The following is a 21,320-nucleotide window of genomic DNA, read 5'->3' on the forward strand; positions in this document are numbered from 1 at the left end:
AAATGAGCACAATGTAATCTCAGGGGTCTTTATAAGTGGAAAAGAGAGGCAGAAGAGTTAAAGTCAAAAAGAGATTTGAAGATGTTATGTCGCTGGCTTTGATGATGGAGGAAGGGGTCATGAACCCAGGAATGCAGGTAGCCTCTAGAAAGTAGAAAAGGGAAAAAGAAAACTCTCCCTGAGAGCCTCTAGAAAGAATACAACCTCCACAATACCTTGAATTAACCTAGGGAAACCCACTGTTGTATTTCAGACCTCCACAAGTATAAGATAATAATTTGCTATTGTTTAAGCCACCAAGTTTGTGGTGATTTCTTACAGCAGCAGTAGAATACAATGGCCAACTCATTTTTGAAAAGATGCCATCACAATTCAATGCGTGTAAGATAGTCTTTTCAATAAATGGTGCTAGAGGAATTGGACATCTATAGGCAAATACATATATTGGGACCTTAAACTGAAACAACTTAATCAAAAATTAACTCAAAACAAGTCAGGTTTAAATGTAAAATGTAAAACCATAAAACTCTAAGGAGAAAATATCGGAAAAAATCTTTAGGAAGTAGGGATTGGTGAAGATTTCTTACATGTGACATCTAAAGCACAATCCATACAAGAAAAAGTCAAAAAATTAGACTTTATCAAAACCAAAACTTTGCCTCTGTGAAAGACAGAAAGGAAACTCGTGCTACAGACAGAGAGAAAACATATCTGAAGATATATGAAAGATATCTTATTTATTTGGGGGGGGGCGGGGCAGGGGAAGGGAGGGAGAGAGAGGGAATCCCAAGCAGGCTCTGTGCCACCAGTACAGAGTCCAATGTGGGGCTTGAACTCACAAACCGTGAGATCTTGAGATCTTGACCTGAGTTGAAGCTAGGCTTAACCACCTGAGTCACCCAGGTGCCCCTAGATTTTCATTTAAGTGGTGTTTGTAAACAAGGCAATCACTCCTTCTGCATCATAAGGAGCTTCATAAGTTAATGCACAATGTTAGGTTGCTGCATTGTTTTCCACCAGCTCTGGACTGAGTTTTCATTGCAAAGACTGACAGCAGGTTTATTTCTAAGCCAATCGGTAAAAGTACTGAGAAGAATTAGAAGTCTTAAAATTAAGTTAGGTAGGTATAGAAAATTGCAGATCTTTTCTGAATCAATCAATAGAATTTTTTTTGCATTGTTATTAGAAAAAATAGCATTTTTTAAAGATATGAAACATTAGTCTTGGCAGAACAAATTTTCCTACTGATTTATCCCAAACTGAAATATAAAGTAGCATTTCTTTAGTGAAGTAGTTCTTAGCAAAAAAGCAAAACTTTCTAAATCACAACTCACATGGGATTTTCCTAGATGTGTTAAAATTCTGAAACAAAGTGTCTCCTAAAGTGGCCTGGGGCAGATGATCCTAATCTCAAGGCTCTTTAAAATTAAACATAAAGACTCTCCCCTCCCCCCAACCAAGGCACATTAGAATTTGGAAGGCATTGCTTATTTTGAAGAAAACCTCTCTTGGAGATTCTAATGATTCTGCTCTTCATTGAAGAAATAATCACTTATTTCACTTCCCTTTCTCAATTTTAAGAAATTAAAAAAAAAGTCTTTCAACTGCTTAGCACACAAGTTCACAAATTTCCTGGTATATATCCACATTTTTTTGGGTACATAAAAAATGCAGATCATTAGGACACATTCCCAGAGATTTTGGTTCCCTTGTTTTGCACAGTCTGCATTTCATAAAATTGCCCCACTCCAGATGATTTGGGTGCAGCTAGACTAAGAAGCATGATTTGGTAACTACCAATCACTAGACTGTGGCTTCCAAACCTGCATGGTCATCAAAATTACCCAGGATGTTAAAGAAAAACAAAAAAACAAACAAACAAAAAAACCCCACAAATTATTTTGCTCCATAACCTCCAGGTTTAAATTCTGTTGATTTGTTGGGTACAAAGAGCAAAGTGGCTATTACCTCAATTTTTCACTAGTTCTTGGCATCATTTCAATGGGCAGTCATGTTTGGGAACCATTGTCTAGTGAACCTTCATGAATTTTAAAATGATGGCAGTTCCGTCCTTTCATATACTCTATGTTCTCTATATTTGCTTAAGGAGCATTTATCAAGTGCCCACCACATGCCAGGCACAAAGCTAGTGGGATGTAGAGATGAATGGACATAGAATTGTCCTGGAGATGTTCAGACTGTAGACTCATAACCAGTCCTCAAGTGAACAATTACAACATAGAGTGATACCTTAATAGAATTTTTTGTAAGCTGCTAAATATACTGACCTCCTGTGTTCAAAGATTTAACAGGAAAGTGATGAACGATATAATCAAATCTATTTAGAAAAGTACTCCCTCCTTGACAAGGGTGAGAAAAACAAAAGGGAAAATTATGACCTTCTACCATATGTTATGAATTATGCTGGGTGCTTTCCCTAGTTCATCCCATTTAATCCCCACACCATCCATTGAGGTAGGTTTTATCATCCCTTTTTGTTCCGAAGAGGAAACTGAAGGTCAGAGTGATTTGACCAAGGCTTTCTTGTAGAAAGTGTGCTCTAGCCTGCGTCTAAATCTGAATCTGCCTGACTATAAAGCCTATGCACTTTCCTCTCTGCCTGGCTAATGTTTACTAAGGGGATGATAATCTACTATATGTTGTACACAGAGGGTTATTTGTTCTTTTTTCCTTCTCCTGATTAGTACATGTAAACTAATCATCCCTAGCTCTAAGAGAAAATATGGAAAAATTTAGAAAATATGGCATTTAAAAAATATTCTAAATAAAGATTTAGGGATAAAGTATGCTAAAACTATTGCTTACAGTGAGATTTGGGAAATAACCATCAATTTCATTAAACGATGTTTATTCCTAGCTATGAACTACTTCCTACCTACGGCCACACCTTTTACCCTCTCTCCATCCACACTCCTAAAAATTGTGTAGTTGAAAGAAGCAAACCAATATTTGTTCTTGTTTTTGGTTATATATCCATATAGTATGTATATAATATTGTGTACATATGTATTGCACATATATAATATGTGTGTATGTATATATGTATGTATGTGTATATATATATACATAGAATTGTTGGATTTATATCGTTGTCTCCTTTAATTACAGCGTTGGACATACACCGAACAAAACAAAACAATGAACAAAACAAACATGGCTCCTGTTCTTGAGTGGCTTGTAGTCTGGAGATTATAAGGAAATAAATAAATAATAAATACAATGAAGCCATATATGTATTTACACATATAAATGATCATAAAAAGATAGTATAAAAAGGAACCTTTCTTTTTCTAATTTTTACAAAAGCTGTATTGGTGATGGATGCCATAGTTATGTTTGATTCATTCTGATTATACAGTAGAACATGCAGTTCTGATTGTAAAACAAATATAGTTGACCTTTGAACAACATTGGGGTTAGGGGTGCCAACCCCCACTACATAGTTGAAAATCCATGTATAATCTATTTTTTATAGTTTAATATATTTTAATAGCAAACTTACAGGAACAGCACAGAAGACAGACAACATTAAAAACACATAATTGCATGTAAGAGAACTCAGGAAAGTATAGTGAATGGATGGAATCTATTGAATAAAAATGCTACAAACACCATTTAGTTGCTATCAAGAAGAAATTTACTTGTTCTAAAAAATCCAAATGCTTGCATTGTCCAGAAAAATGTAACAGGTTTGTTTATAATTGTGATAAAGTCAAACTACTAAAATTTGCTTACTGATACATTTTGGCATACATTAATGCTTTATGGTCCCACATTTATATTAAACATTCGCACACACATGAAAATATAAAAGCTGCCAATACCTGATTTCTGTCCCCTATATTTCTACTTGCAGTCATATACTTAGTTATCTTTTGACACTATGGAAAAAAAATACCTAACATTCAGAACTATCAATAACAGAAAGAAGACAAAATTAAAAAAAAAATAATGCGTATTATTTATTTTTTAGGGAGAGAGATAGAGTGCCCCGGGGAGGGGCAGAGAGAGGGAAACACAGAATCTTAATCAGGCTCCAGACTCTGAGCTGTCACCATAGAGCCAGGTGTGGGCTCGGACCTTCCAACCACGAGATCATGACCTGAGTCAAAGTCAGACGTTTAACTGACTGAGCCACCCAGGCACCCCAATAAATTTTTTTTAAGGAATGAAAGGTTTTTCACCATACTGGATTCTTAATCATATTCTCCACGTATGCGGTGTGCTAGCTGGATGTCTTTTGGCACAATTGTTCTGTGTTTGGCATGGGTAGCACACAGGTTGGTGTCTTCAAAAAGGCCCACCAGATAGGCTTCACTTGCCTTCTGCAAAACACCAATAGCTTCAGTCTAAAAGCACAGATCTGTTTTGAAGTCCTGAGAAATTTCTCGCATCCGATGCTGGAAAGGAAGTTTGTGAATCTGATGATGTCTAATTTCAGAGTGCCACAGTACTAGGTCGGTAACAATGAGGTTTCTTTACCCCTCCGGCAGAGGGAGCACTCTTGTGAGCGGCTTTTGTAGCCAGTTGCTTCCTGGGTGCTTTATCACTGGCGGATTTGGGGCAGTTTGCTTTGTATGGGCCACGGTACAGAGACCTCCTACTTAACCCCCTTCCCCTTCTCCTTAGGCTGCCGCTTAGCTGCAAATCTCCATATGTAACTTTCGACTCCCCCCAAATTTAACTACTACTAGCCAACTGCTGGCTGGAAGCCTTGCCAATCAAGTTAATTAACAAATACTTTGTACGTTATATCTATTATATACAGCATTCTTATAATAAAGTAAGCTAGAGAAAAGGAAATCATAAGGAAGAGAAAATACATTTAGAGTACTGTGCTTAATTCTTTTAAAAATAAATCCATGTATAAATGTATTTCAAACCCTGTTCTTCAAGGGTCAGTAGTATAATGTATTTCATGTCTTCTTGAAGTTAGTCAGAAAACCAGGTAAATAGGCCCTCCAAAATCTAAATATTGATTTATTTGAAAGCAAAAAAATAAAAATAAAAAATTAATGTTTATTTTTGAGAGAGATAGAGAGTAGGGGGAGAAGCAGGGGAAGGGCAGAGAGAGAGAGGGAAATAAAGAATCTGAAGCAGACTCCAGGCTCTGAGCTTTCAGCACAGACACGGACATGGGGTTCGAACTCACAAACCGTGAGATCATGACCTGAGCCAAAGTCAGACACTTAACCGACTGAGCCACCCCCGCACCTCTGAAAGCAACAGAAATTTAACATTATGAGAAATATTCACAATCACATAGGAAAAAAAAAGTTATCTCCTGGGGCTATCTCAAGAAAGGAACTGTAATCCATTAGTGCAGAGTTAATTACAATTTTAATTCTCTTATTGCCAGAGAAAACATTTGTTGTCACTTGCAGCATGGCAGTAGCTTAGCTAATTTAAATTGTTTTCTTATGACAATGCATAATTGCATAATGTTCTGTCAAGTTAGTTTAATACTTAAAATTTTTTTTTAATGTTTTTACTTATTTCCGAGACAGAGAGAGACAAAGCATGAGTGGAGGAGGGGCAGAGAGAGAGGGAGACACAGAATCAGAAACAGGCTCTAGGCTCTGAGCTGTCCGCACAGAGACCGATGCAGGGCTCGAACCCATAAACCGTGAGATCATGACCTGAGCCAAAGTCTGTTGCTCAGCTGACTGAGCCACCCAGGCGCCCCAAGTTAGTTTAATACTTTAAAGAAATAACCCGGATAAAAATTGCCTAACATGGGAGAATGACTTTCTAATAGTGAAATTTCAAGCATAAGCTAAAGCAGGTTGTTATTCAGCAAGTTTTTCCCCAGCACTCCTCCTCTAAAAATCTCTGAAATGCTAGTATAAGATAGACATTTGTGGAGGAGGAAAAGGGAGTGATCCAATAGTGCAAAACTGCTCTAAAGGATTTTATTGTATGAACTATATGTGTCAGAGGAGCTAGCAAACATTGCCATATAGCATAAAAAGAAAATGTACGTATAAACAATGCAACCAACTATCAGAGTGTCATGCCAAGTAAAACACCAAATAAACCTTGAACAATGAAAAAAAAAAAGAGAAGAAAGTACACACAAAAAAAGAGAGAGGGAAAGGGGAGGAGGTGGAGGGCCTGGTGGGAAAGAACCACGGAGCACTCATCTTTATCTTAACGGACTACATGGTCTAATCACCACTGAGCACTCATTGTTACCTTGGTTGCCTACGGCCAATGGAGAAAGATGGGGCCCATGTTCTCAAAAGTGTGTCACATGAAACTACAGCGTTAAGCCTTTTCAATGTACTCTCTCCACATATGACAACCCACCCCATGCTTACGCTGAAAGGTAATGAGTGCCTCTTTTATGACCTCTTTTCATTGTTTATGGCCATGTAAAAGCTTATGTTGGTTTCTTCTGTTGAAAGTCAAAACTGGGGCGCCTGGGTGGCTCGGTCAGTTAGGCATCCGACTTCGGCTCAGGTCACGATCTCGCGGTCCATGAGTTCAAGCCCCGCGTAGGGCTCTGTGCCGACAGCTCAGAGCCTGGAGCCTGTTTCAGATTCTGTGTCTCCCTCTCTCTGTGACCCTCCCCCGTTCATGCTCTGTCTCTCTCTGTCTCAAAAATAAATAAATAAATAAATAAATAAATAAATAAATAAAAAGAAAGTCAAAACTACGAAGCAAATTGGACAATACTGGGGGTACATTTTAAAAGACAGAAGCTCAAGAAGAAAGGCAAGAAGAAAGAACTGAGGAGACAGTAGTTTTGTGCACTGTCCATGTGCATTTTCCATGGAGGATTAGAAGATTTTTTTTAATTTTTAAAACTTTTTTTAATGTTTATTTATCTGAGAGAGAGAGAGAGAGAGAGAGAGAGAGTGAGCAGGGGAGGGGCAAAGAGAGAGGAAGACACAGAATCTGAAGCCAGCTCCTGGCTCTGAGCTGTCAGCACAGAGCCTGGTGCAGGGCTCAAACCCACAGTCTGTGAAAACATGACTGAACCAAAGTCGATTGCTTAGCCAACTGAGCCACCCAGGCGTCCTTAGAGGCGTTTTTGTTTGTTTGTTTTTTTAAATAGCTACCATAGCTACATGGATTCTTCTCATTCACATGATGTCAACAAAGAAAAAAGTGATTTATATTCATTATGATATTGAAAACTTACAGTTAGAAAAATAAAATCATAACTGATCTTTTGTTGATCTAAAGTTACAGGTCATGCCTTTACATATAACTCTTAGCTGAGGAATGAGGTTTGAATATTCTAGAAGGAGCCAAACTGAAATAAAGAAAGACATAGCTGGGAGACAGAGATGACTGCTAAACTAACAAGAAGAATATCCTAGGTGATCACCTGCCAAAGTCCCAAATAGACTATGATGAGTAAAGTCAAAAGAGGGAGTAGATCAGCTGCTTGATCTTATCTAATACCTCTAACATCTTCTTTGGATAGACTAATAGGAGAGCTGGAATCAGAGCATGGGTTTATGGACACCCAGTTAGCACCTCTTTCCATGGCCTCATGCTGCAGTGCCTACATTTGATATATTTTTTTAAATTCCCCCCCATCCTTATCTAGTATAAGTGACAAAAGTGGAATAGATGTAAGATATATGACTTGATATTTTGACATACATGTACATTGTGAAATAAGAGCTACAATCAAGATAATTAACATATCCATCACCTCACATAATGAAATGGGGAGATGGTACAAAGTTTCTGTTATACAAGATGAATAAGTTCTGGAAAGCTAATTGCAGCAATGTAAATATAGTAAACAATATTTTATACTTGAAATTTTCTAGAATAGATCTTAACTTAAATGTCCTAACCACAAAAAACATTGGTTTTAATATTATATATATATTTGTATATATACATATGTATAAATGTGTATATATATATATATGTATATGCTTACGTACATATATACGTACATACCTACATATATATACATATATATGTTGCTATTAAATATGTATGTTACTATTATGGTTATTAAAGTACAAATTTACTTGAAAGCATTACAACATTTTAAGTAGCATTTTGTATTTTTTCAACAAATGGAGCGATTCTGTGGAAATATTTGTAATTTGGAGATGTTAAAATGGATCTTCTTGAGTAATAAAAGTTGGACCATTTTCCTTAGGTCTAGTCAGCATGAAAATGTAGACCCGTATAATGTATATACTTTTAATTGAAGTACAGTTGAAAAACTGCTATATTAGTTTCAGGTATACAACGTGGTTATTTGACGAGTCTACGTTATGCTATATTCACCACACGTATAGCTGCAGTCTGTCACCATACAACACTATTACAATACCATTAACTATATTTCCTATGCTGTATCTTTCATCCCCTTGACTTATTCATTCCATAATTAGAAGTGTGTACTTCCCACTCCCCATCTCCCATTTTGCACATCCCCTTATCTCCTTTCCTTATGTCAATCATCAGTTAGTTCTCTTTATTTATGGGTTTGTTTCTGCTTCCTATTTGTTGGTTTTTTCTATTTGTTTTGTTTTTTAGATTCCACATGTAGGTGAAATCGTATGCTATTTGTCTTTTGCTATCTCACTTATCTCTCTTAGCATAATACCCTCTAGCTCCATCCATGATGGTGCAATGACAAGATCTCATTCTTTTTTATCTATCTATAGATAGATAGATGAGAGATGATAGATAGATAGATAGATAGATAGATAGATAAATAGATACACACCACATCTTTTTTTCCCCATTCATCTGTCAATGGCACAGGTTGCTTCCATATCTTGGCTATTATAAATAATGCTACAATAAACATAAGGGTGCATATGTCTTTTCCAATGAAATGCTTTTGTTTTTGTTGTTGTTGTTTTTGTTTTTTCAAGACAAAATTTGTCTTTTCAAACGAAATGCTTTTGTTTTTGTTTTTTTGGTAAATACCGAGTAGTAGAATTACTGGGTCATATGGTATTTCTACTTTTAATTTTCTGAGGAACTCCCATACTGCTTACAAAAAAACCTATAATAATAAAAATAGTATGGTACTGGCATAAACATAGACACATTGATCAATAGAACAGAACAGACAGCCAGAAACAACCCATACTTATGTGGTTGATTAAATCTATGACAAAGGAGGCAAGAATATACAGTGGGGAAAACACAGTCTCTTCAATAAATGGTTCTGGGAAAACTGGACAGCTACATACAAAAGAATGAAACTAGACCACTGGTTTACATCACACACAAAAATAAAATAGATCAAAGACCTAAATGTGAGATCTGATACCATAAAACTTATAGAAGAAAACAGGCGATAATTTCTTTGACATAAGCCTTAGCAAAATTTCTCTAGATATGTCTCCTCAGGCAGGGGGAATAAAAGCAAAAATTAATTATTGGGACTACACCAAAATAGAAAGCTTTTGAACAGTGAAGGAAACCATCAACAAAACAGAAAGGCAACCTAATAAATGGGAGAAGATATTTGCAAATGATATATCTGATAAGGGGTTAATATCCAAAATATAATATAAAAAATATATAAAGAACTTATACAACCCAATACCAAAAAGAAACCCCCCAAAAAACCCCAATCTAATTAAAAATGAGCAGAAGACTTAAAAGGACATTTTCCAAATAAGACGTAGAGAGGGCCAACGGACAAGGGAAAAGATGCTCAACATCACTAATCATCAGAAAAATGCAAATCAACCACAATGAGATTTCACCTTGTACTGATCAGAATAGCTAGAATAAAAAAGACAAGAAATAACAAGTGATGAGGGTATTGACAAAAAGGAACCTTCATGCACTGTTAGTGGGAATGTAAATTGGTGCAGTGACTGTGGAAAAAAGTATGGACATATACCTATATAATATTAAGTATGAAATGATGTTAGAGATATATTCCTACTCAAACTGTTTCTGCTGCAGAATTTAAAAGATTTCAGTAGAGAATATGAATTTTCAGTGACTCCAGAAAAACTTATTTCTAGCAACAGAATAAGAGCTAAATATGCAATACTTTATTTTACCTCTCATTTAGTTTTCACCATTGTTTTCTGGAGAATATGCTAATATTTCTAATGGATAAATGTATCCATTAGAAAGAATATGGTCTCATATATTAGATCATTTGTTGATATGTCCCAAGCATTCACTTTCAGATTCCTCCTTCTCCAGAAGAGCTCACTCTAGAAGGGGGGACATACTTGAAATGAGAGATCTGCCACCTGACTTCCTTAGCTCTGGTCTCTCTCATGCCTATATCTTTTGGGCTTATTGTCTTCCAAAATAATCCTCATGAGTTGCCATAGTTTAAGAACTTGTTTTTTAAAATCTCTTCTATTTCTCTGTAGAATCTAAGACATTTAGAAGAGACAGAGACAAAAACAAAAGCACCCAGATCTTGATATAACAAGGGATAAAAACAGAAGAACATGGGATTCCCCTCCACCACTAAGCCCACTATCATTCCTGGTCATGTCAACAACCACAAAGAAGTCATCGCATGCTGTGGCTCCTCACACCTGCTCATCTTTTCCTCTGCTTCCCCCTTTGCCACATACTCTCATGTCATCACTAATAACTAGAGTAGCACCTCTGAAATCTCAACGGCAAGCCAATACTGGTTACCATCTTCTATTTTCTTGCTTATTAGAGAATCCAAACTGCTATAACTCTTTGACTGTGTTGATTCCCCTTATTCATTGACCTGCCATTTTTTGTCTGCCCATCTCATTCGGTTCTTTGGCTTAATGTACTACCTACCTGCTGATGACTTCCAAATTTCGAATTTAGTTTGTGTGGGTGACTGCAATGGGAGAACACTCTTAAAGTTTTTAGAGGTCCCCCTCTTCCAGATTGCACAAGTATAGCAATACCCTTTAGCAAAGGGTTGCCTAGTCACTCACACAATTTTGTATTTATCCACAGGCCTCATTTGATTGAGAATTTTTTACCAGCTGGAAGAGAGGGGATGAGAGGTGATTTACTTTTCAACCCAGCAAGTCTTGGGTCTTGTCTATTTTCTCTAATTTCTGCTTGCAAACTGATTAGTTCCTTCTACCTTATATATTTCTTCCTGTATTTTATCATATACCACTAAGAGAAACAAACTGATGGCTACCAGGTGGGGGTGGGGGGTGAAAAACATGGGTAAAGGAGAGTGGGAGGTTCACACTCCAGTTATGGAGTAAGTCAGGGGAATAAAAAGTAAATCATAGGGAATGTGGTCAATGTTATTGTAATAGTGTTATACGGTGACAGATGGCAGCTACACTTATGGTGAGCATAGCATAATGTATAGAGTTGTCCAATCACTATTTGTACACTTGAAACTGATGTAACATTGTGTGTGAACTATACTTCAATTAAAAAAGGGGAAAGAAAATACAGTCTGGGGGCACCCTATCGAGATGAGTTTTCATCTCCAATGGCATCTCTCAGAGTCTCCTCTTTGATAAAGACTATCCACTTTCCCTCAATTCTGTTTAGTTCAACAAATGTTTATTGAGTACTCGCCATGGACCAGGAACTTTATAAGGATCCTGCATTTAAGTTTTATGGGTGACTAGGGAGAAAGATACAGCCACAGATATGGGTTAAAGTTGAGACTCTTAGAGTAGCAAAGATATGCAATGGTCCATGTGAGAGATTCTGAGACCCATGGTAGGGATGAAAAGTGAGTAATCAGACTGAGAAAAAATTGGGAAATCTTAGATTATTGGGTATTTGGTGAGGGAGGAAAAAATATTCAAAACTGAAATTGAGATATTTTTAGCTTGGGGTATCTAAATGTGTGGTGTTGTCCCCAAAAACAGTAGGAAATATAGACTGAGAGCATGTTTGGGGTTTGAGTTTATTTCTGGACAATGTCGAATATACATAGAGCCATATCCAGGGGAAGAAGTGTGGCAAGCAGTTCCAGAGTGAGATCTAGTCTAGATGTGTACCTTGGAAGTTATCAGTTGGCAACATGACAGTTACACCCAAGCCCTCCAAAGCTCTGATTTAAACACCCACACATAGTCACACAACTTCTTTGCCTGGTGTAAAGGAGATATGAGAAAGTTGTGGAGATTCCGGGGGTGGTTCGCTCCCTGGTGTTTCAGGCAGAGCCCAAGTGCCCCATTTAACTAAATTATTCCTGCTTTTGGCACTGACATTTTAAGTTACATAATTTTCCAATTCGACTATCCTATTCTTAAATTTATGTTTCTGTTGATAGGGATAAATTGAAAAGATGATATTGGCTATTTTCTAATTTAGGACCAACTGCTTTTTTTTAAATACTTAAGCGACATGATGTGAGTATTAATTATGGAAAATATAGGGCAAATTTATATTGGTTTTATGCTTGTCATTATGATATACACTTTCCTACCATATTATTTAATCCTCTTCCTAAATCTTTCAAGGCAGGCATTATTGCCACCACTTTATAAATGAGGAAACTGAAGTTAAGGGAAATGATTTAACTTTCTAAAAATCATAATGTGTGGGCAAGATACTTAAAGTATGGGCAAAACAACATATTTCTAGAGCTCTCCCTTTTAAAAAAAATTAGTTGCAATGTTTACATTTCATAGACCAAAATTTACCATATGACTGAATACTGCTTTCCCTTAACTGAAATGTCACTCTCCCATCAACTCTGTGTTCCTTCACTTTCTTCCTTCTTTCCTTCACTTTCCTTCACTATGTTTGTATTGCTGACTTTTATAGCAGATTCAAATTCTTCAGGTGTCTCAGTGTCTACCGGACATTTCTATTCTGCTTCACGTTATATCTTCATTCTTTTGCTCACTGGAAATTTCTGCTGGAGGCCTCACAAACATAGTACAGTTCCCTAAATGAATCATCAAGCTGTCCATGCCTTTGATACCTCAGATCCAATGGCCCATCTCTTTAAATGCATTCTTGTCTAATTGATGGCTTACCCCTCCCTTGTCATTTTACCACATGTGTATAAAACATAATCTCAGCTGCACCAATCCACCAACTCACTTTCTCTTTTCCTAAACAATAGCTACTTCTGAGTCCTACTAGAGAGATATATACAATCCTGCACATTGGTTCCCTTACAAATTCAGTTTCCAGTAGAAGACAGCATTTGAGGCTCCTCAGAAAAACCTTCTGTGTGCCCTCACTTACCTCTTCCATTCCTCAACGTCTGTTTTCCATTTATTTTTTAAACCTTCTATCCTTTTCCTTTTACCTTCAGTCTCAGCAGATAATCTCAATACCTAATTCACAGACAAAACAGTGATGTCCTAAGTACCTACTTCTTGTTCCATTTATCTTGCCCACAACCTGCCTATACCATCCCCATTCTTTAGACAGACCTCTTTCCTCATGTGTTACCGGATGTGGTTCTCTCTTATTGATGGCTAACCCCACAACTGGGCACTGGATGGCATTCCCATCTCCATAACTCACATCTCTAGATTTCTCTTTCACACATTCCTTCAAAATAACATTTTTTGAAAAAGCAGTCTAGACTTTGCTTTCCACTTCCTAACTCCCCAATGACTCTTCAGACCATTACAATCTAGCTTCTATCCTCACCACATCAAGCTAAAATGTCTTCATGATGTATTCTTGTTTCTCAAAACAATTGGATTTGGTATGGCTTACCCCACCAGCTTCAGTTACAATATGGGCAACATTTTTCCCTCTAAAAATAGCTAAATACAATATTTCTGTTTGTAAAAACAAACAAAACAGCAACAACAACAAAACAAACAAACAAAACAAACAAAAAAATCCAAAAACAAAATCTCAAAATCAGGGGCAAAATTATAAAATCTAGGTAATAAAAATATTTCCCAGAATCCATCTGAGTTTGTTTTAGAGAATCAGGCAGCTTTTGTTTTTTCTTTAGACTAGTAATGCACTACTCTACTTGAATTATAACATCATAGGAACAAAAAACAGTGTTTGCTATAGAATAATTTTTTCCCTTTTGGGTAGCTAAGTATAAATTAAGACCTATGTGATTAACCATGACAACTCTGATAATAAATTTAGATTTAAAATTATTTTTTGGGCTTACAGATAGAATTTGTGTCATTTATTTTGTCTTCCAGCATTGGAATACTTTTTCCAATTGTATTATCCTGCAATACGCACAAAGAATCAGTCATTCACTCTAGTTTTCCTAAGTAGCCTGTGTTTGCCTCTTTGGAGAGGTTTCTGAGTATTTCTTTCAGGGAAACATAATCCATTGGAGGTTGCCAATTATAAAAATCTGAAAATCTCAGTCATCCTGAAAACGCAGGATAAGTTGGGATGTGACAGGTGGGAGTAAGCTTGATGTCCACGTAAGAAGTGGTAACCTAGTGGGACACTGACTGTGTTGAGATTAATAATATCATCTTACATAAGAAGTAAATCAATTTCTGTCCCTCAAGATGGGCAATTTCCTGGAGTACAAAGAGTTTCTGAAAACAGTTTGTGGCATCTCTCAAGAAAACTAACTGACTACTGTAACAAGGATGGCCCTAAAATAGATCTCATTCCTGATGAATAAGATTTTATTGATGGGATGGTAATAACATTAGCAGAAGCATTTGTTGACATGAAGTCAAAGTCTAATTTTCATTAGCCTGAAGTTTGTGATGTATGAAGTCAACATAAGTGCCAAGAGGTACCTGTGAAAGTGAATCTACTTCTGAAGTGTTTAAAAGCATGGCTATTAAATGTTGTCAGTAGTCAGTTAAATCAGAGCAGTAGATACAGTGTAAGAAAAAGACACCACCTGAGACTTCTGATCTTTCTTAATTGGCAGAAAAGAAGGACCAAAAGTAAAAGGGTAGAGATGATGGTCCTATTGAGAACTTTTAGTTGGTAAATAGAGAATGACAAAAAACAACAATAAGCAAGATTGGTGGTAAAGGGAAGAAGTGCTGAAAAATCAGAGAATTAATCTGGTTCCATTGTTTTGAGCAGAAACTGCCAACTTTTGTAGTCAGCAGTTTGTCATTTTGGGCAGAGGTTGTCCACTTTATATAGTCAGCAGCTTCAGAATTCCTAAAAATCATCAATTTAGGGTCTCCTGCTGGAATGGAAGTCCAGTAGTCAGAAGGAATTGCTGTATATATTTCAATTTGAGAAACGTGACCCCAAGGATCAACACCTTAGAATTTTACTGCAGTACCAATTGTTAACAGTACCTTTAAGTTTTTTTTTCTGTTGAGGTTTAAGGGCAGGTTTTTTTTTTTCTGATGCCTTTTTCAGAAGCTCAGATCTCCAGGTTTCAGATCATGCAAAGGCTGCTTAGCTAGGCATTTTGGAAATACGGTTTTACCTATTGGCAATAAAGCTAGAGGTATCATTTGAGTCTCCTGCATAATTGGTCATCTCAGCTTCTAAGAGAGTAGAATCTAGGCTAATTTATTTTTGCTAAGTTTTTTAATTAAAAATTTTTAATTTATTTTATATTTATTTTGCTATTATAAGTCATATCATGAAGTTTTTTTGGTACATTCCTTTATCATGACAATCTCCTTAAATGATAGCAAAGAAGCTCCAATTTGTTTAGTTTGTCATTCATTTTCTAAGGGTTTCTGTAGCAGTCACGAAATTTCAATAACTCAAGGATTTCAAAGTGATGGACTAACATAAAATCTTATATCCCCTTAAGTATAAATAGTCTTCTACCTTTTTTTTTTCCTCCAGAAGGCAGGTCTGAGCAATAGCAACTAATTTAGCTACCTAAATTGACTTAATTCTGTGAGACACTTAAATTTTAAGAAAAATTCATGCCTGATAAAATAACCTACTTGGAAAAAAAAATTTAAGAATCAAACATTCATAAACATAAGTAAATCAGAATTGTCCAAGAGAGTCTCCATCTAGGAAATCTGTACAAGGTATGGAATGTTCCCTGAGATAAGCTAAATAATCATGGAATTCTTCTTCCTGTAAAAGAAGAAGTTATCCAGCTTTAGAGCATTGCAATGCTGAGCAGTTTCATGTGAATGGAGAACGCAACACTATTTCATAATTTGACACCTGGCCAAAAAGTACTCAGGCATTTTGTCAATAGAAGAATTTGTATAATATGGGAAACCATTAAGCTTATTTGGAATTTTAAAACTAAATCAGCTCTGGTTTCCTTAAGTTTTTCTATTCCTGTATCACTCTTAGTCAAGGGGATATGCTTTGGTTATTGAATCTAAAGAAAGACTGAAATAACAGGCTTCTGATGATTGTGATGTTATTGAATCATACCCCTAATGTTTATTCAGACTTTAAATGAACAACAACAGCAAAACAAAGAGAGACAGAGAGAGACAGAGAGAGAGAGAGAGAGAGAGAGGAGAGAGGAGAGAAAAAAAAAGTTTTTAAAGTGAGAATCCCGGAAACAAATTGCTTTGGTGACTGTTATATACCTATCTTTGAGCTGAAATAGGAATATGTTTTATTTTTTAATTTGAAAAATATTCAATCATTAAAAGATCATTTACATCCACATATTTACTAAAAAGTCAAGCTTTCTTTGAATTATCAGTTTTTTAAATATATATTAAGTATGGTAGACAAAACCTTTCAAAACAGCTTTGAATTAGTTAATATTTGTAGAATTTTTAGGCAAGCCTGATTACTTTTATGGTCCTTTCTTTTACAGGGTGAAAGGGGAAGCATTGTGTTACCCAATGACCATTTTGAAAACCCAAAGATAGTGTAGTCTTAAAGGACATATTTATCTTTATTTTATTTTATCAAATATTTTGAAATATTTTACTTAGCCATTGTTGATAATTTTACTTCTTAGGGCTTTGTTGGTATTTAATTATTAAGGCAGATCAAAGGCAGTGAGTAGTCAGCGAGGGCCCTGGGGGGATAAATCAGTATTAGCTCCTGAGGCAACTGCCTGCGATATGGTAACTTTAATTCAGAGGAGGACTGAAGGAAAGAGAAGGCCCTTCCTCCAGCATGCCTGGGAATTTCAGGGGAAGATGGAGATTAAAGATCTCAGTCTCAGCCCGCATTTTCCCCAGTGTCTTCGACCCAGATCTCATGGTCCCACTTCTTTCCACCAGTGTCCCTGTTTTAGGGTGAGAGATCTGCGGGGACTGAGCATTTAATTTGGGGCTGAAACTCTGCAGGCATACTTCCAGATATGCAACCTCGGGAGAGGAGGAAAGCATTCCAAGTTGCCATGGGGCCTTCCAATCCCATGTTCTTATTTATATGTTTATGGCTCCTAATTCCCATTTACGCTTGCTGAGGCCCCAAGAGGAAAATGACAATGTGAGGAAGGGAGATTCTACCACATGCCATAGATTACTCATGTCCCTTTTATCCTGGCCAGGAGGTTATCCCTGAGCTCCTTCAAATGTGAATCACCCAAATCCTGACACCCATCTTTAAAGATCATTTCTTGGGTCCACTTATAGTATGAAATACCATATCAGCCAGGTTCCCACCAGGAAGCAGTTGGTATGCTCATGGTAGAATAACTCAAGGAGTGTTTATCTACTAAAGGAGTATTTACAAAGATGTTGCAAGACATAGTGGAATTATAAGGGATGGTGCAGGATCCTGGGGCAAATAAGAGCTCTCATCATCCCTCAGCCTTAAAGGATGAGAAAAGGGAATAGTTACCACAACCTGAAAAGAGGATGTTGGGAGAAAGGACCTGTAGCCATAGGACACAGACTTTCTGAAGTAAGCTTGAAAGAAGGGAGGCAGGAGAATAATTCTCTTAATGTCACTCTTCTCCCCACCCCTAATCTACTGGTACTCTTCATGGGCCAAATCCCACTGGCAACGGGAGGACAAGGAGGACCTCCAGTGCAGTTCATTCAAGTCTGTGTCCTGGGACAGAAAGCAGGGAAGGGGAGACGAAGAAAAGCTCTGGAGAGGAAAATAGATGAAGTGTGGCTCACTTATGTTATGGGCATTTCACTGTGGTCCTATTTAATCTCTACTGGCAACTAAAATCATTGTTGGGGACTTCCATGAAATCCTACACTTACAGATCTCCTGAAAGAGCCTTTTCAGATCCTTGCTTTTGCAGCTCTTCCAATAGTTATCTAGCTCAAATTCTTGATATTAATTTTCTTTCCACTAACTATATCTTGAGTGGCTTCTGCTTTCCCAACCAAATCTGTCCGATCCAAGAACATTGCATCCCTTAAAAAGGGCTCCATAGCCAAAAAGTAAGCAATCAGAGAGAAACGAATCCAATGTTTCTTTCTCCAATTCCTTTGGTCAGAAAGATGAGGAAAGCTGAACAGAGACATTTTTTTCTTTTGTTTCCTTGGACACCCATGAAGTTCATGGGAAGTTCGAAATGACAGTTTTAACCATATTTAAGAACATAGCATTTTAAGATCAATACATTCAAATGTGTACATATAACACTAACACAGATAGAACAGAGCTTGTTAAGGCAAGGTTCCTATAAAGGAATGTTACTTTTTAACTCTTCCTTTTTCTGGGCACCAAAATCTAGACTGCAGCAAGTATATGGAAACTAACCCGAATGGATCTTCTAAACCTGGAGAAGTTTATTAATTCAAGACAGATGAAAAGTAGGGACTGAAAATAAATAAACACATACTTTAGAATAAGAACCATCTGTAGGACACGCTGCAGTTAATCTTGATGTAAATCTAGACAACAAAGAACAAATCTTATGTTAATTTTTAGGGATACTGCAAAAGCCTTTAATCCTATCTCTACTTCAATCCATGCTGTTTCTCCTAAATCTGATAACACTTTTGTCTGCCACACTTGTCCTTCGTCTTAGTGGTCCATATTTCAGTGGAAAGCTTTTGCTTTCAGATAGTGCACATGTACTTGCAAAAAATTAATTTTAGCTATAGCCCTTATCAGTGGTTTGTTGAGGCAAATAAGAGCAGCCCCAAACTCTAGAGCCCTTGTACACATAGCCTTTAATCAGGCATTTAATTAAGCATTCTACATGCATTATACAACTTAACTCTCACAGAAACTATGTTAGTTCATTTGCTGTCTTTTTATTTCCAGTTTATAACAAAGAAAATGGAGGCTTGGGGTTCCTGCCTAAATCCATAAGTTAGAATGTGAATGCAAGTCTGACTGATCTCAAAATCATGTCATTAACCTTTATGTTGTGCCCCTTCTTCCAAGCAAACCCGCAACCTATGCTGGGAAATGCTTTTTCTCTTGGCTTCTACCATGGTGTTGTATTTCTCTCCACCGTGAACTGATAATTCTATTTCTTATGTCTTTTCTCCTGTATTATTCTATCTGCACTACAGCGAGGGAAAGGATTACATGCCTCCAGTGTTGTCAGGAAGAATAACTTACTGATTGGGACCAAGGCTAAAAATCTTTTCTCATATTAGGAGACATTTGGATGCATCCCTACTTCCTGTAACACTGCAACACTTCCCTGGAGACAGAGCTTCTTCATAGCCATTGTTATGGTGGATCATGAGTTGAATTTTTCTCATCCTCTAACACCTTTTCTTCCATAATCTAGAGCAATAGCCTACTTGCATGGACTCTGTGAGTTCACAGTGAACAATGATAACTATCATAGTTTACAGCTTACATGTCTCACAGGCTTGCGATTCCCGCTTCACCTTATTCATTTCTAGAAACGGATCCCATGCTCAACACTTGCTTTCTAGGAAGGGAACACCTCATATTTATCTTTTGTTTTCCCCTATTTACCGCAAAGAGTAGTTATGAACTAAAATAAAAATAAAGAAAATCCATACATGGACACCTACTCTATTTAACAACTAAAAATGTTTTCTGTGAATTGCTCCTTTGGTCCAAAGATCTTTAAAGTGTTTATAAAAGACAACTAACTAAGCTTTACGATAGTCTTATATACTTGCCAGCTGCTCTAAAGCACCTTCTTCTTACAAGTTTTTGAAATGTTCAAGGAGAGCTTTTAATCCCACTGAAAGCCAAAGAAAAATAGGCTGTACCTTCATGCCACTTATTGGCAGAGGTGAAAAGTAAATATACTCTGAAGTGTACCTGAAATCTTTTTCAGTGATTATGTGAAGCTTTCTAAAGATTAAGAGATAGGGCCTTCCTTTCTAGCCAATGGAAGGTCACAGAACACCACTCTGCCATCTGCCTCTTTTCTTTTTATTTAACAAGTTTAAAAGAAATGTTTTATGGGGTACCTGGGTGGCTCAGTCAGGTAAGCATCCAACTTCGGCTCAAGTCATGATCTCACAGTGCATGCGTTCGAGCCCTTCATAGGGCTCTGCATTGATGGTGTGGAACCTGCTTGGAATTCTCTCTCCCTTTCTCTACCCAAGTCCCACTCATGCTTTCTCTCAAAAAAAAAAAAATGTTTTGTGTTGAAGAGTTTGACTAAGATCTCCTGCAAGTGATTCAAAATCCTCTCCAGTTATCAGAAAATGATGAAAAGTTTGAATTCAGATTGAAATCACCTTGGTTAGATATAATTTAAGTCCTTGGTTTGGGTTTAATTCATTCAGTCTTGGTAGAAAGATTTATGTATCCTGTTTGGGGAAGCCTGTTTGCAGAAGGCTTTTCTGGGGCGTTTTTTTTTTGTATGCTGTTCCACATGCTGGTGAATTTGTAGACTGAAATGTCTTACTTGGAGGTGATAGCTTTCTTATGCAAGTAGGGAGAATGAAATAAAGACTTTGATTTGTGCACATTTCTCAGGTTTCTTATCTGATTCCACTGAAAGTTCATATTTCTGTACTACATTTTTAAACGCGATGGCCTTAATTTTACACTTATTTAATAGGTAGTGCAGAAACCCTGAATAAATTATGGATAGGACAATAAGTCCTTACACTCAGGGAACTGTTACATATACACTTATACTCTCTTCCAAACTATTCTTAAGTGGAACTTTCCCAACAATAAATAAATTGTACCAGTAATGAGTTGAGTAGCTTTATGGCTTATTGGTCATTTTCTTGGTAATATCTCTGATCATTTCAAATACCCACACATAAAATGAGTTTTCAAAATGGGAAATAGCACTGAACATTAGGGCAATGGGTTCAAAAATTGAAAACCAGATTTATATAAGAAAAAAATATATTACAATTGGTTTAAACCTCCACATTTAATTAAAGGATGTTCTTGAAGAAATTACTACCATATCAAGAGCTACTAATCAATTATGCAAGTATTTGTTCCCAAAGGTGACTAATATCTAGTACAAGTACTTAGTGCAGATGTATAACTGACACATTGAAGCTAATTGGAAATACCAACTCTAAAAAGTTAAACTGGTATAATCCAGATGGCCTACCTAAGAAAAAAGCTTTGTTAAAAACAGAAACATCAAATAATATTGTTTGAAAGATGAACCTATG

General features: G+C 36.7%; 1 pseudogene; it reads right to left on the reverse strand.

Moving 5' to 3' along the window:
• Positions 1-4,217: 4,217 nt before the first annotated feature.
• Positions 4,218-18,161, reverse strand: LOC131508037 (histone H3.3A-like; annotated as a pseudogene).
• Positions 18,162-21,320: the final 3,159 nt, after the last annotated feature.

This window comes from Neofelis nebulosa, chromosome 3 (assembly GCF_028018385.1).
Source record: "Neofelis nebulosa isolate mNeoNeb1 chromosome 3, mNeoNeb1.pri, whole genome shotgun sequence".
NCBI classification, from domain to species: domain Eukaryota; kingdom Metazoa; phylum Chordata; class Mammalia; order Carnivora; family Felidae; genus Neofelis; species Neofelis nebulosa.